Raw genomic sequence first — 15,879 nt, forward strand, 5'->3', positions numbered from 1 at the left:
ACATCGGGCGAGAGGGGGCATGAGTGGGATTGTAGGCTCTTTAGAGCAGAGGGAGTGTAAGAGATCGCGGCTGCAGCGTCCCTAGCCCCTGGACCCGTCCGGCCGCGGACGGGCGCAGACGGGCTTAACTCAGGCGCAACTCCGGCGCGCCTACGACACGCCCGCTGCGCTCGTCCGCTGCGCCGACGCATGAGGGAAGTTTAAATAGGCTGATGACGAGGGGGGTGTGGCGAAGATGGATCTCGCCGGCCAACCCTACCCAAGATGGCGCCACGCTGGGAAGCACCGTTAAGCGGTGAGGCCACGGCGGGTGGCTTGGCAACCAGAGAGGTGGCAAGCCGATTGAGAGGTGAGGGGCGCTGCTAGCAGTCAGCAGGGTAGATTAGGAAATTATTTTAAAAATAATGTCTACCGCTCGTAGTCAGCGGGACAGGAGTCAGGAAGCTAGATTGCACAGCTCGTAGTCAGCAGAGTAAGACAAGAGTTTTTTTAAAACCCCTACAAAATGTCGAGTAGTATGAAGCAATACTCCTCTAATGTAACAGTTTGAAATAATGCCATATTATTGTGCAACCAACAATAATATTTATTCTATGATACTACATCAGACTCATGTCATTATTTCCAGTGTCATGCATGAGTGGAGTGTTGGGTGAGGGGAGTGGGTGCACTAGAAACAGTTCATTGTGATTTGGTTGCGCGTCTGTGTCCTTCAGAAGGATTTTCCCCGCTTGCATGACGCGCATGTGCAGGTGGGCATTGGTCCCCTTCAGACTCACTGCCAGAGATGTCAACAGGGATCCTGCGCTTGGTAGCAATGTTGTGAAGTATTGCACACACGGCCACGATGCGGCAGCAGACCTCAGGACTGTATTTCATGGCCCCACCTGTCTTGTGCAGTATACAGAACCTGCTTTTCAACAGCCCAAATGTCCTCTCAATACAATTCCTTGTGTGAATGTGTGATGCATTATATCGCCGTTGCTGTGGTGTTGCAGGGTTGAGGTATGGGGTAAGGAGGTACTCACTGAGAGCGTAGCCGCTGTCACCTGCATGAAAGGAGCAGAGGGTGAGTGCCTGTTCTGAGCAGCTACATGATCACAGTGTACAATTTTGGGGCATGTGTACTTACATAGTAGCTGACCTTCCCCAAAGTCTCCCCTGGCCAGTCGTGTGTGGATGCCGCTGTGCCTGAAGATGAAGGAGTCATGTGTGCTCCCCGGATACTGTGCCACAATGTCCGTGATGAATGTTTTTGCATTGCACACCATCTGGATGTTGAGGGAGTGGTAGCTTTTCTGGTTGCGATACATGTACTCCGTTTCTGCAGGTGGGCATATGTGGATGTGCGTACAGTCAATACATCCTATGACGTGTGGGAATTGAGCTACATTGTAAAATTGCAGCTTGGTCTCATTGAGGTCCTGTTGGCTGGTGGGGAATGATATATAGTTGTGTAGCCGGGTCAGCATAGCCTCCAGGAAACTCCTTAGTTAGCGACACATGGTGGGCTGAGATATCCCCCCTGCAACAGCGGCCATCCCCTGAAAGCTTCCGGAGGCCAGGAGGTGCAGGCAGCACAATACCTGCACATGTGTGGGCACGGCATTGGTCCTCCTTGTTGGGTGCTGCATCAGGGGGTCTAGGTCCTGGATGAGCTTGATTATCATAGCCCCACTCAGGCGGTACTTAGCATGGATTTGTTCCCTGGTTTGGCCCAGAAGGGTGACCCGCTGGCAGAATGTCCGCTCCTGTATCCTCTGTCTGTTCCGTGCAGCTCGCTGCAGCCTTCGCCGCCTCACCAGCATGTAGAGTCCAGGCATTGTGGGAATCCCCAGGCTCCAGCTGCATGTCCTTAAATGTGTTTGGCCAGCCCTGCACCAGTTGGGAGTTAGTTAACCATTTTTTGAAAATCTGTTTTTTTTCCCTTACTGGTTACCACCTGATTTGAGTTCTTAATTTGCGCCTCGCTATATGCGATTTTCTCGTAATTCTCAAATAGCCAGTTTTCATGAATCGCAATTGCGACTGTTTTGCAACTTCGCAATATTAATTCGCTGAATCCATGGGTTTTATGTGACATAGCTGCAGCCTGCAGGATCCAAATGCAAAAACTGGAGGTGGTTGGAGTGGAGCTGTGAGCTGTGCTGCTTCCAATTCTGCCTCAGTATTCTGAATGAGGGAGGGAACAGCCTGCTTCCTGGTTGTGATGTCATCACTGTGCTCGAAATGCGACTTCCCGTTTTTGCGATCTAGCTATTAGCGAGATCGCAATTTGCGATCTCGCTAATAGCGAGATCGCAATTTCAACACGGATTTTGACCGTTTTTGCGAATTTTCTGCGAATTCCGGAAAATCGCTATCGGCTTTTGCGGCCAAATGCAAATCGCTATATTTAGTCGCAGATTTACATGAATCCCATTATGCAAATTCTTAATTGCGATTTGGTCTTAATCGCAATTTAGAATTCGCAGAATAGGGTTTTCATGAATCTGGCAGTTAGTCTGGGATGGTCATGTGCATTCACTCTTGCACACATCCACACAGCTTCACTTGCAGATCACACGGTCCATATTCATGGGTCCACCCATACTAACAAAACCTCAACCTCTCACAGATTTCTGGCGCAAATTACACACACACTCACCTGATATTCACACACCCCACACAAACACATCTATAACTGCAGCCTAGGTCCAACCTCCATCTGAACTGATCCGAAATACTTTATTTGCCATTTTCTTTTTTTCTCATATTTAAAGCTTTGGCTTTGTTATGCTTACTTGTATATTCCGTTCCTTTGTGAGGTATTGTTATGTTGTAAATGGCATATTGATTTGAGACTTTTAGAAAGTTGGTCACTGGAATTATCAAATTAAAAACACATAGACATTTTTAAACTAAGTGTCATGCAATTTTCACTTTTCAGTTGTTACAGTAGTTTTTTGTAAATTGGAGGCTCCTGAAGCCAACTCAATTGGAAAGAGGAAAATAGCTCAGTGACTGGAACCAATGGCGCCTGCTTACATTCTGAGAAAAAGGGATTCATCCTTACTCTTAAATTATGACTTCTATTCAAACCCCACTTTCACCATGCTTATTATATTTTGAAAAACCAGGACCTATCTTAGTAAGACTTCATAGCAGCAACTATTTAATCATAATATTTTTTTTCCTTATTCCATTGACATTGGAATGATTGAGTCAGTATGATTGCCACAATAGCTACCGGCAAAAGAGTTCAGTGCTTTTCTTTGAAGATGGAGCTAAATCTACATATTTACATTTGAGGCTCTGATTATCTAGATAATCCCCATTGGGCTCTTCACGTGCCTTTTTCTAAAGAAAAGTTTGAAGCTACTGGACTTCCTAGCGCCAAGCGCTATTACCGTGACTTTTGCGGCACACTTGATGGGCAAATACCTCAAGAGATAAAACAGGGAGACATCTGGTCCCACCAGTAAATCTGTACCACCAGTCTGGTCCTCAACACTACCTGTCCCATATATCCCTTCTCCCACTGCAATCCTCTCCACTTGACAAGGTTGTTGACCACAACTACTGTACGCAGATATAGTAAAGGCCATGCATCTGACATGCTGCTGGCTGAAGTCACAAAAAAGAGACATTAATATATTGTGTAATCTCAGCCCATTGGTAAGGGCAATCCCTTTGCAACTCAAATGCTCTCTTCTCTTACAGCCTTATTCATCAACGGGCCGTTTTGCGAGCCCCTAATAGCGATTCATAGCGAATCGCTATTAAGGACTTGCAAAACGGGATTCATGTAGGAATTGCTAAATAAATAGCGATTCCTACACATTCCTTATTTGCGAGTAGCAAATTGTTAATCGCAAATAAGGAATAACTCCATTCCAAAAGGCCCATAGGAATGATAGGGGAATATTCCTTATTTGCGAATAGCAATTAGCTAAGCGATTTAAAGGGTGCCAGGGGTGTCCAAAGGACACCCTGTAGCACCCCTTAAATGCAAATTGAAACAGGTGTTGCACACACACATGTCCAAAGGACATGTGTGTGTGTAACATGCAACTTAGAAAAAGGCATTTAAATGCATTTTTCTAAGTTTTTGCTATTTACCGAGAGGTCTGACCTCTCGGTAAATAGCGGCCCAAAATTGCAATTTCGCAATTTTAAAATGCTTCATGAATTGCATTTAAGGAATCTCAAATAGAGATTCCTTAAATTCAATTCTTCGCAAATGTGCGAATTCTTAAATAGCGAATTTTGCATTTGGGATGATGAATCCCAAATGCAAAAATTGCACTCGCAAAAGGCAAGATTCTGAGAATCTTGCCCTTTGCGAGTGCAATTTAGCTTGATGAATCAGGCGGTTAGTTCCCTCCACAATGATATAAAATACATTGGCAATACCTATGTAACAGGCTTTAAAATGTAAACACATAAAGACATAAGCATGCACAAATGTGATCTTTTGCATGCTGGTGTTTGAATGCTGTCAAGCAAACCTATTGTCACTAATGTAATTCGGACCTTGTCCCAAGTTGGTTGAGTTGTATGACCTTTGCTTGTGGTATTTACCAGACCATGTTGATTTTGGTGCACTGAGCACCATAATATGCATGTTATTCTCCAAACAGAATGGATGCTATGTATTGCAGCCGATAAATAACCAATCACACATTATCGCCATTTATCAGATGCAATAAATGACAGCTAATCCTCCTACAAATCTGAATCGGGGCCTTACAATAGGTTTGAGTCCAGCTTTTTCAGTCACTGGCCTCTTTGACCATGCTCTTTCTGCCAGTGGCTTCAGAAGTTTTTGCCAACCAAGTTTTGGCTTCCCCCGAGGAGTATTTCTCTTTCACCTGATGCTGTTGGTGCTTAAATTGTATCTTGTACATGGAGTGCTTGCTTTGAACTACAAGAAGGATTATTTTACAACTGGCCTCTCTGTCAGCCCTTCAGTGCTTGTTTCAGCCCTTTTCAGTTTACCTGCTTGTGTTTTCTTGCGACTTGCTCTTTCTACTACCAACCACCTCCTTCTCGTTCTTAACCTCCACTTTCACCTGTGTCTATTCCTCCTTTCTTGTTACAAAATGTTGTCAGCGTTTTTAGACAAGCATTTTTTAGGTCTGGAAATAGCCAAGAACTATTGATTTTATTAAGCTTACAGACATATTTTCTGATACGGGCTGGAAGTCATTCCTATTCATCAATTGATTATCGTTATTATTGAAGCTTGTAAAGCGCACTGCTACCTCCAACGGAAGTGTCCCGGCGCTAGCAGTGCATCCAAGCTGTGGGGAGTGAACAGCACTAGGCCATGAGCTCTAGGGGAGGCAGAAAAGCCAAGTTTTTAGAGCTTTCCTAAACATAGATTCCGACTTGGGCTTCCTCAGATGCTCAGGCATAGAGTTCCACAATGTGGCGGTTTTCACTGAAAAATAACGGCCTCCAAATCTGGCCTTTGCAAAGCAGGAGATCACCAGTAATTACTGGTCATTTGATCGAAGTACTCTAGTCTGGCTGTATTTCTGAAGTCTCAGCTTCAGATATTGAGGACCAGTGTCTCTTACTGCTCTATGCGCCAAGGTCAGTGCCTTGTAATCTATTCTTTTTTTTACAGGCAGCCAGTGTAGACTACGCAAATGGGGGGTAATGTGAGGTTGCAATGGCACATTCCTAACAAGCCTGTCTCCTGCATATGGAATAATCTGTAACCTCCTGAGCAGGTACTCAGGGAGACCAAGGAAAAGGCTATTAGCATAATCGATCTGAGAAGTGACTAACGCATGAACTACAGTCTTCCTACAGTCCATAGGCAGGAAGTGAAGGAATCTCTGCAGAGCCTTCAACTTCCAGAAGCACAGTGAGGAGACATGAGCAATTTGCGCCATGCCAGTAAACTGTTAATCAAACTTGAACCCTAGATTCCTTAGCTCAGATGGCCACCAAAGTCCCGACAGAGGGGGAGTGGATTAGTTAAAAAACAGGATCTCCATTTAGTCGGTATCATCCACGACGAGATATTAAGAAGGCACTGCTTAAAATTAGCAAAAGCTGTCTCATTGTGTTCCCTAAAAGAGAACACCAGTTGTGTGTCGTCGGCATACAAGACAACTTTCACCCCACATTGCTTAACAATTGCTGCTAGGGGAGTAAGATGAAAATTAAGAAGTGTTGGGCTCAGAGCCGAACCCTGAGGAACTCTACACATGATGGGGCTGGACGAGGAGACATGAGGGTGAAGAATCACTTTTTGTGACGACCCTCAAGAAATGAGTGGAACCATGACAGGACAGTTCCCATCACTCATAGATGTTCAAGTCTATTTAGGTGAATTCTGTGTGACACCGTATCAAAAGCTGTGGACAAGTCCAGCAGCACCAGCATCACGCAGCTGCCTTGATCTAAAGTTTCACAGATAGTCTCTGTGACTTCAAGCAGAACTGTCTCCGTGCTATAGCGAGATCTAAATCCTGACTGGGAGTCGTGCAGATGTTGATTCGTCTCCAGGAAGTCCGATAGTTGTCTCTGAACTTCCTTTTCAAGAATTTTGGCCTGCACTGGGAGAAGGGAAATTGGCCTAAAATGTTTAAGCTCTCCTAGATCAGCATCCTCTTTCTTGAGAATTGGCTGGACATATGTTTTTTTCCTACTGGTTGGAAAGACTCCAGTCTCTAACAAAGAATTCCAGATAGAGTTCAATACAGGGTTGAACCTGGGGGCTAATAGCTTGAAGAATCTGCCCGAGTAGGGGTCAGACGGAGAGCCTGATTTTATTTTATTTTATTCTATTCCAAAAGGGACGCTTCTGGGCCAAAAGGGCGGAAAGCAGACCACATGCCCAAGTGATGTGAGGTATGAGGTGGGAGGTCTGGTGGTCCCGAAGATGGAAAGGAGGAATAGATAGGTTGAATTTTGTTCTGAAAAAAAGTGGCTAATTCTTCACAGAGAGCCACTGAGCGGGGAATAGTACTCTTCAGATCTTGTGGTTTAATAAAACCCTGGACTATCTTAAAGACTTCTTTCGCGGAGTTGTCAGAAGACTTAATCTGATTGGCGACGTAGTCCCTGATGATTTTACGTTTGCGGCCATGAAATTTTCTCTGTGCTGCTTTGTATGCACACTTGGCCTCCGCCAGGCATGATCCAGGCTCTTACAAAGGCTTTTCTCCATGCGGCGGAGTTCGGTTGTAAACCAGGGGGCCGAAGGTTTACTCCTGGCCAATTTCATGGTCTTAGTTGGGGCTATTCTGTTAAGGGCTGAAACAACCCAACAGTTGAAGACTGAAGCGTCATGGCTTGGATCATCTATAAGCTTAGGGGGAGTATTCTGTAGCTCACAACCCATAGATTCAGGTGAGATCTTCCTCGAATTTCTCCTGTCCTCAAATGCTGTTATGACCTGAATATTACCGGCAGCCCAAGTTAGTTTAGAAGGGACCAGCCAGTGATCCGACCAAGTTACAGGTGATTGATCCTCTACTTGTAGCATGTGATCATTAGTAAAGAGTAGATCCAGCATGTGGTCAGCCACATGAGTGGGTAACAATACCTTTTGGATCAGATTTAACCCTTTAAGGGTATCAGCCAGTTGAACAGCTAAGGGGCAGTTATCATTGTCCATATGGATGTTAAAATCACCAAGGACTGTGAAGTTAGTATGCCTCAGTGAGCGGTCTGCAATAGTGTCATAAAGCTTCAGTAAGTGGGCAGTCACTGCTTTCGGGGGTCTATAGACCAGCAGTCCGGCCATAGAGGAGACCATGGAGAATTTAATACAGAAGGACATGGCCTCAATCAGCCCCTTATTTTCAATTCTCTTATGGAGATCTCCCAGCCCTCTCTCACAATCAAGACATTCATAGTTGTCTTCTGCCTTCTACAGCATAGAGCATGGAGCGATGGGTCAGCCCACTTTAGCCGTTAGCAAACTGTGAGTGATGGCACTCCGCTCTTTCCAAGGGTCAGCTCCTCTGAAAAAAATATTATTGCTTTTTCTATTTCTTTATGTTGTTGAAAGCTCAGTAGCTCCTGCAATCATATTTTATATAAACCAGGTCAAAATAAAACAAACACTGACAAAGACAAAAGGCTGGTAAACCCAATGCAGATTGATTGGCTTTGCCAGAGATTGTTTTTATATGTTGCTTAATGTATACATATTCTATGACAGCACCAGAGGCTACAATTATGCTTTCCATTCTTCATTTATTTTATCTTAGCAGCCCAATAAATAATATATATAACAATATCCAATTGAAGGCGTACAACTCCAATGAGTCCAAGCAGAAAGTCAAAACCCACCAATCTGATGGCTATGTCCCCACATAAGAACATTCACACAGAACAACACTTCCTTTTTCTTTGTGCTTTACCTTGAGAATGTTTTCCTGGTGTTTTTCTTTGGATTCAGTTGCATGTTACTGTGTTTTAAACTAGTCCTTCTGTTGGGATTTTAGCATTTGGTTTCAGGTTACTTGGTGGTTTAGTCTACAGCACATTTCCATTTCAAAGTGCGCCCATCTGTCGTTCAGATGCCCACAAGTGCGTCTGAGATGGTCGACTGACTCCCGACAGGAGGGCATTTTGACCTTGACAGGGTGTGTCACAGGTTTCCCTCGTGCTTCTGCCCAGCCCTTTAGCAGCTTCCAGTGAGCCTCAGAGGGCACTGTGGTTTGTGGTTATACACAGACACTGCTAGGGACGTCTCCTGTTCCAGCTATAGTTTCAAGAGTATTTTTAGTCTCTACTTTCAGCTTTTGGACTTTGTGTCAGTGAGATGGGTCCTTGGAGGATAGTTTGTAGAGGTTTTCTGCTGGCCCAGCTGTGACTAAAATTGACCCGTGCCTGACCCCAGAATCTAAAGGGTTCGACATTACAAGTACAGTTTGCCGTACTAACAAGTGTCCTTATTTCTGCTATAACTATTATTCCTGTGATTGGCAGTTATAATATTATACTGTTTCTGATCTCGCAAAAGCAGGAGCTAGGAGTGGGGAGATGTTGATGAGGTGGGAGAGGGCATGTTGCCATTATTCTTTGATGAGCACTTCATGCCTCGGAGACCTTAACCAGGCAGATTATGTGCTGCCGCATGCTGAGGTTTGAAATCCATGCTGTGGGAAGGCCTTTGGCCCCTCTGATCCCTTGTATGACAGAAGACTCCCAAGGCTCACAGTGAAGCCAGGTTTAAGAAAAACAAAACACACTCTTCTCCTCATTCAATGCCTTCAAAAGGCTCAGACATGTTCCTAAAATGCAAAGCCACTGCCCTGCCAGGATCTGTTAACCGCATCCAACCTGGGCTGATCAGTAATGAGGAGGATCTAATGCATTTCTCTGAGGCTGTAGACAATGGAGGAGAGTAAGGTGACCCTGATATGGAGGATTTAGAGAATGAACCAGGACCCAGTCAACCAAGGAGACTGAAAGGCGGACCCACGCACCAAAGATTAGATAAATCTGCTAGTGATGGGAAAGAGGGGCTGAATGAGTTGTGGTGTACTGCTAAACTTACACCCCAAATTACACCTCAGTAGTATGTCCACAGGTGAGTGGATCAGGGACAGTGTTAACCCTCAATTCCATGAGGCAATGTGTCCAAAGCTAAGGTTCAAATCAGCACATACAAATACAATTTAAAAAAAAAGGACTGACTCAATAAGTGAGCTTCTACAGCAGAATTAGAAAATTTAGAAAGATTTATTACAAAAAATAAAAGGTACAGTACAGAAATTCTAAAGTGCTGTTGCATAAAGTCATTGCCATGAAGACTCCTTGTAGGGGCGTGGCCAAGCCAGCCAAGATGGCTGACGCACTCTCTTAGTGCTCCGATTGGCTGCCCACGCAACTAACACATTGCCTTGCACAGGATGCCAGAACCTCGGCAGACAGCACCACAATAAGACAGAGAGCCCGCAAGGATGGCAGCGGAGTTTGGAAAATTGGCCTAACCAACGCGGGAGCCGAGTTTCTGGACCGGCCCGCAATTGTCGGCGCTGATCGAAAATGGCGGTGCCCATCGGCCGCTACTGAGGAGGCCAGGGGAGACGAGCTCAACAGACTCGCGCACTACAAAGCAGTGTGACACTCATCGGCACGGCGAAGAAGACACCAGGGTAGAGTCCGCATCAGCCCAACATCACTGTGAGTACGCTTGGTGGTCTCCGGAGGGCTCGCATGCTCATGGCTTGGGCCCCAGATGGCGATCAGACACGGGAGCTCCCTGCCTGCTCGAGAATCCCCGGTCGGCCGGTGTGGTAGGCGTCGGGTGCCAGAGCGTTCGGACCCGAGGCGCGGGGGTGGTGAGATTCAGAGGGGTGCCAGACGAGAGACTGGAGCAGTAAGATTGGGGTGGGACAGGACCCCCCCCCGAGGTGACCCCCCACACCCAAAAAAACTCCATGCACCGGGTCCCGCTACAGGCCCCGCAGAGGCGCAAACTGAATTTAAGACCCCGGGTACCCTGAGAATGCCTACACTGTCTCAGAAAACACCGCAGTGAGAGCTGGGGCCCGCATTGACTCCTACGGGGCTCGGAATCTTGGCCCAACCATCTTGGGTGGTGAGAAGCGGGATTAGCGCGCGGATGTCGGCGCCGATTTAAAATGGCGGTGCATATTGGTTGCGGTGGCTGAAGCTGGGGGAGAGGATCCCAATAGAACCACATATCACCAACGGTGCGACAATCACAGGCACTGTGGCAGAGACACTAGCGCAGCACCAACAGCAGCTGGTAAGCTCAGTGAGTACTCCTGTAAAGATCCCGCAGAATCCCACGTGCGTAACTTTGACCCCGGTTGGCTACCAGCTGTAAGAGTTCCCTGCCTGGACGGGGGCCCCCCCCGAAGACCCGTGGGCAACGAGTGGCCCCAGACCCCCCCCCGAAGCCATCGACGCCGAGAACCAGGACATCGGGACCCGGGGTACCGAGGGGGGTGAGGTTTTGGAGGGATGCTCAACAAGAGACTGTGGCAGTGAAACGGAGGTGGAGCACCCCCGGACTCCCCCCCCCTCCCCCACAGCCAACAGAGATCGCCGGCGCTTCCCTTGGTCCGGGTCTCACTGAAATCCTCTGCAGTGGCGCGAACTTCAACCACTAGCCCTGAACAAAATGGCGGCACACACTGGACAGCAATAAAGGGAACGAGGAATTGTCTAAGGCACAGCAGAGGGGAGGAGGTGCCCGTGCCCAACAGAGTGGTAGGGAGGGGGAGGCCTGACCCTCCCCCTCGACTAAGCTTTGGAGTCCTTGACAAGGACGGAAGAGGGCCACATACGTGGGGGGAGCCAGACTCGTGGAGGGCCGCAGGAAGACATGTAGAGAATGGGGGGGAGTGACGGACCAGAGGCCCGATTGAGCAGATGGAATTCACCGGAGAACCTCATCGGCACCGATAGTGGACGAGCATAGGTGCCCCACCCAAAAAAACACTTTCAGACAGCAGCTGGCCCCGCTGAGCGCTCCCAGGTGCAGGGACTGGGCCTGGGAGTTGAACGGCGCACGGAAGATCTGGTGACACATAGGCTCGAGGTGGTGGGAGCCTGTGGCGGGCTCTAGAGGCATATCGAGACAGGAGGCAACAAGAGAGTCGACGGGAGAGGTGTCAACACCCCTGTCTGATCGCTGGGTCCCCCCCCGCCATGAGGCCCTGGAAATTCGGTGACCCTGGGGCCGGAGGCATGGAGAGACAGTGGACCGGGATAGTCTAGAACACTTCCTGACACCGGTGACAGTAGACACCGCCAATTGTTGGGCCTTTGCGGGGGACCCTCGCACTGCATGGGACAGGGGGATCTGCTGAGTGGGGAGGAGGAGGCGGATCGCGCCCCCATCTAAAAGATACTCACGACTTGGCTGCGCAGGGTCAGCCGAAAGATATCAATGCCTCACCAGCACGGAAATGGGGAGACAACAACGGTTCACAGCCAAGACGCCAGCACCGGCAACGGGGAGACAGCCCTCCCAGGGCACCTTAGGGATAAAGCAGAATGGGGAACCCCCGCACTCGGACAATATGTCAGCTAAGCTGGACAAAGTTCTAGCAGCAATAGAACAATTCCGAGTGTCTATGGAGTGCAAATTCGGCAAGCTTGCCACGGACCTCAACCTATTGCGAGACGGTCATAGGAAACTGGCTGATAAAGTCAAACAAGGAGAAAAGACACTGCAGGTTGTGGAACCGCAGATCCAGACACACCACAAGGCCATCAGAGAGCTACAGACCAAGGTGAAATCCTTGGAGCACAAAACAGATGAGCTGGAAGGCCGCTCTTGCCGGAGCAGCATACGGGTCCTCAACCTTCCGGAGGGTGTGGAAGGGGCAGACCCCATACGATATATAGAAGCATGGATTAAAACCTTCACCCAGGCCCAGGACCTCTCACCATTCTTCTCGGTAGAGGGAGCGCACAGGGTTCTGGCCCAGAAGCCGCCTCCAGGTTCCCCACCCAGGCCGTTCCTTCTCAAACTACTTCACTATCAAGACGGTACTGTGAGCAGGTAGACAAGCGAGATCACTCAGAGTCGAGGACAAACATATAATGCTGTTCCCGGACTACTCTCAGGCAGTACAGCGTCAACGGGCCACATTCCTAGCGGTGAAACGCACCCTGCGTCAAAACAACATACAATATGCACGCCTCTTCCCAGCCCGCCTTAAGATATTTCACATAGGATCCATGCACTTTTTCACGGACCCAGCAGAGGCGAGAAATTGGATGGAGCAACACATCGGGGACCTGATCAAATGCAGAGTCACGCCAAATCAGCGACCCCCAGTGGGCGGCGACAGCAGCCTAAAAGGATCACTCTTACACAGCTGAGTCATCCATTGATCTCCGGCACCAAGAATTCCCCAGATCTGGAACAAATTATAGCGTACCGCAGAAGAGCCTTACGAGCGGGGGCCGGAACACAGGAAATAGTTTGGAGGGGGAACGTGGCGCACATCTTTTCACGTCAGCAGAGGAACTCACCGATGCGCGTACCTCCAGAGAGTGCTCAGTCACGCCACCACTAGTGACCCCACAAACAGACGACACTCTGATATGAAGCACAAGATGTTAGCGACAAGGCACCGGGCAGGACATCCCATGACGGCGTTAACCGCCAGGCATCACGAACCACAGAAGAGAGGAAAGGGCAACGGCAGGCAAACTCACCTATGCAACATGAAGTGGGTGGCTACGACACTGACCACCAGTGACGACGCCTAAGCACCCCCACACGAAACGAACTAGAGACAGTACGATATGTACAGTTTGGACTTATTGTATAGAGCAATAGACCCCTTAAGTTGGGAATGTTTCCCGAAATGTGTTCTTAGGTTCCCCCTTTTCAACCACTTTCCTAGAACCCCCATGGGAGTATACAACTGGGACAATATAAGGGATGTGGAGGATGTCTGTGCGGGCAGGGGGGCCTTGATCGTAGGATGGAACAGAATAGAAATGTGGCTAATATAAGCAGTTACAGACATGACGACGAGAGTCCCTAACACTGACATTACATTTATCACACTAAATGTGAGGGGAATGCATACGGCACGCAAACACTACTCAGTATATGCTTACATAATGAGACAGCAGGCACATGTAGCCCTCCTGCAAGAGACTCATCTGACAGCGATAGATGTGGAGCATCTGCGTAGGAAATGGAGGGGCACCATCTGTGCCACGGGGTACTCAGCATTCGCCAGGGGGACGTTAGTCTAGATCAGACCGGGTACCCCCTTTAAAGAACAGACAAGAGTGTTGGATAAGGAAGGGCGATATGCGATGGTAGAGGGATTATTGGACGGGCAATCAGTACTAATAGGAAGTATATACGCCCCTAATGTAGAGCAGGCTGCGCTCTGGAGCCATCTCACGAAAACCTTAGCCCAACATACACACACCTCATGGATACTAGGCGGAGATTACAACTGTGTCTTAGACACTGACCTGGACTGGTCTCACCCCCACCAGCACATTCACCAATCTATAGGCAAACAGAACTCTTTAACGTATGGGTGAAGCACTGGGCGCTGATAGATCCGTGGAGAGCACGATACCCCACCGCCAAACTGTACTCATTCCACTCCATCCCCCATAACCTAAAGGTGAGCCTAGACAGGTTTTTATGCTATGCCGCCTTACTCCCCAAAGTACACACAGATTATTTGGGGAGGGTGCTATCAGATGACGACGCACACAGCCTGACCCTTAGATGGAAACCGCCTCACCCCCCAGTATCCACATGGAAACTACCGCGGGAGTGCCTCACCGATCAGGTCTTCAAGCAAGAGCACGGGGAACATGTACAGGAACACTTCACATTAAACGCGGGAACGGCATCTTCACGGCTACTTGCATGGGATGCACATAAGGTGGTGGCGAGGGGACATTGTATACAACAAGTAGTGGGGGTGCGCAAAATACTTGAGAAGGCGCTAAAAGAAGCAGAACAAACCTTAGCAAACCTACTGAAAAAAAGAGGACAACAGTGGGCCACCCCAGAAGAAGTGGCCAGAGCCAAAACAAGATACGCGAAATGCTGAGGGACCTCCGCAAGTATAATTTTAGTGTATACACTGCCAGGGTACACCGGAAGGGCAACAGGGGAGGGACACTCCTGGCCTGGCTCGCTAAACAAGACCCAGAACTGAAACCAGTCACAGAGGTGAGGGATCAGACAGGATTGCTCCAGACCTCACAGCCCGAGATATTACAGGTCTTCCACACATATTATTCTGGTATTTATCAGGCCCCGGGACCGGGAGACCCCCAAGCAATCACTAGATTCCTACATTCATTACCATTCCTCCAGCTCCCGCAGGCGGATAAGAAATTGTTAGAGAAAAGGATAAAGTCTGCAGATGTCAATCAAGCGATTAGAGCGCTAGCGTGAAACAAGGCCCCAGGGTTGGATGGCTTTTGGCTTGAATATTACAGCACGTTTTCAGCCCAATTGGTCCCACGTATGGTTACCATGTACAACGATGCACTTGATAGAGGGGAATACCAGGGTCCCTTAGGGAATCGATCATAGTCACATTTCTAAAGCCACATAGAGACCCAACGCTCCCATCTACCTACAGATCAATTATTTTACTTAACGCGGACTGCAAGATACTAGGTAAAATACTGGCAGAGAGATATGCCCAAATCCTGACCCCATTGGTCCATCTGGACCAATGCGGTTTTGTCCCGCGCCGTAACACGTCGCAAAACATACGCAGACTATTCCACATACAAGACACGACAGGGGGGCGGTTCCCCAACGCAGCATGCCTAATTTTAGACCTTGAAAAGGCATTTGACACTCTGCTATGGCCATATTTATTCGAGGTCCTTCAAAGAAACAACATCGGACCGGGACTAATAGCATACATGAGGCTCCTCTACACGCGCCTCATTTCTCAGGTCAGAATGGGCAAATACATCTCCCCAGGGTTCGCAGTAGAGAGAGGAACTAGGCAGGGATGCCCACTATCTCCCCTCCTGTTCGCCCTAGCGGTGGAACCCCTAGCAGTCCGCCTGCACTGGGAGGGAGAAGACTGGGGAATTCCACTAGCGGACACAATGCACTGCGTATCCTTGTACGCGCACAACTTATTAATCTATGTCCTAGACGCCACCCGTGTTCTAGCACCTATATGGAGGACACTCGGAGACTTTGTGGAAGTCTCGGGCCTCAAGGTGAACTGGGAGAAATCTACGATATACCCGCTGAGCCCCCACTTGGCCCCATTCGAGGCACGGATAGGACCCCAGTCCCTCATATGGGATGCGGAGGCCCCTAGATATCTGGGAGTGCGGCTGTACCACACCCCTGAGGACTTATATGAGGGGAACCATCGTAAGACCGGCAGTAGGATTTTGGAAAACTTTACCTTTAGCCCC

The sequence above is a fragment of the Lissotriton helveticus genome, chromosome 9 (assembly GCF_964261635.1).
Source record: "Lissotriton helveticus chromosome 9, aLisHel1.1, whole genome shotgun sequence".
NCBI classification, from domain to species: domain Eukaryota; kingdom Metazoa; phylum Chordata; class Amphibia; order Caudata; family Salamandridae; genus Lissotriton; species Lissotriton helveticus.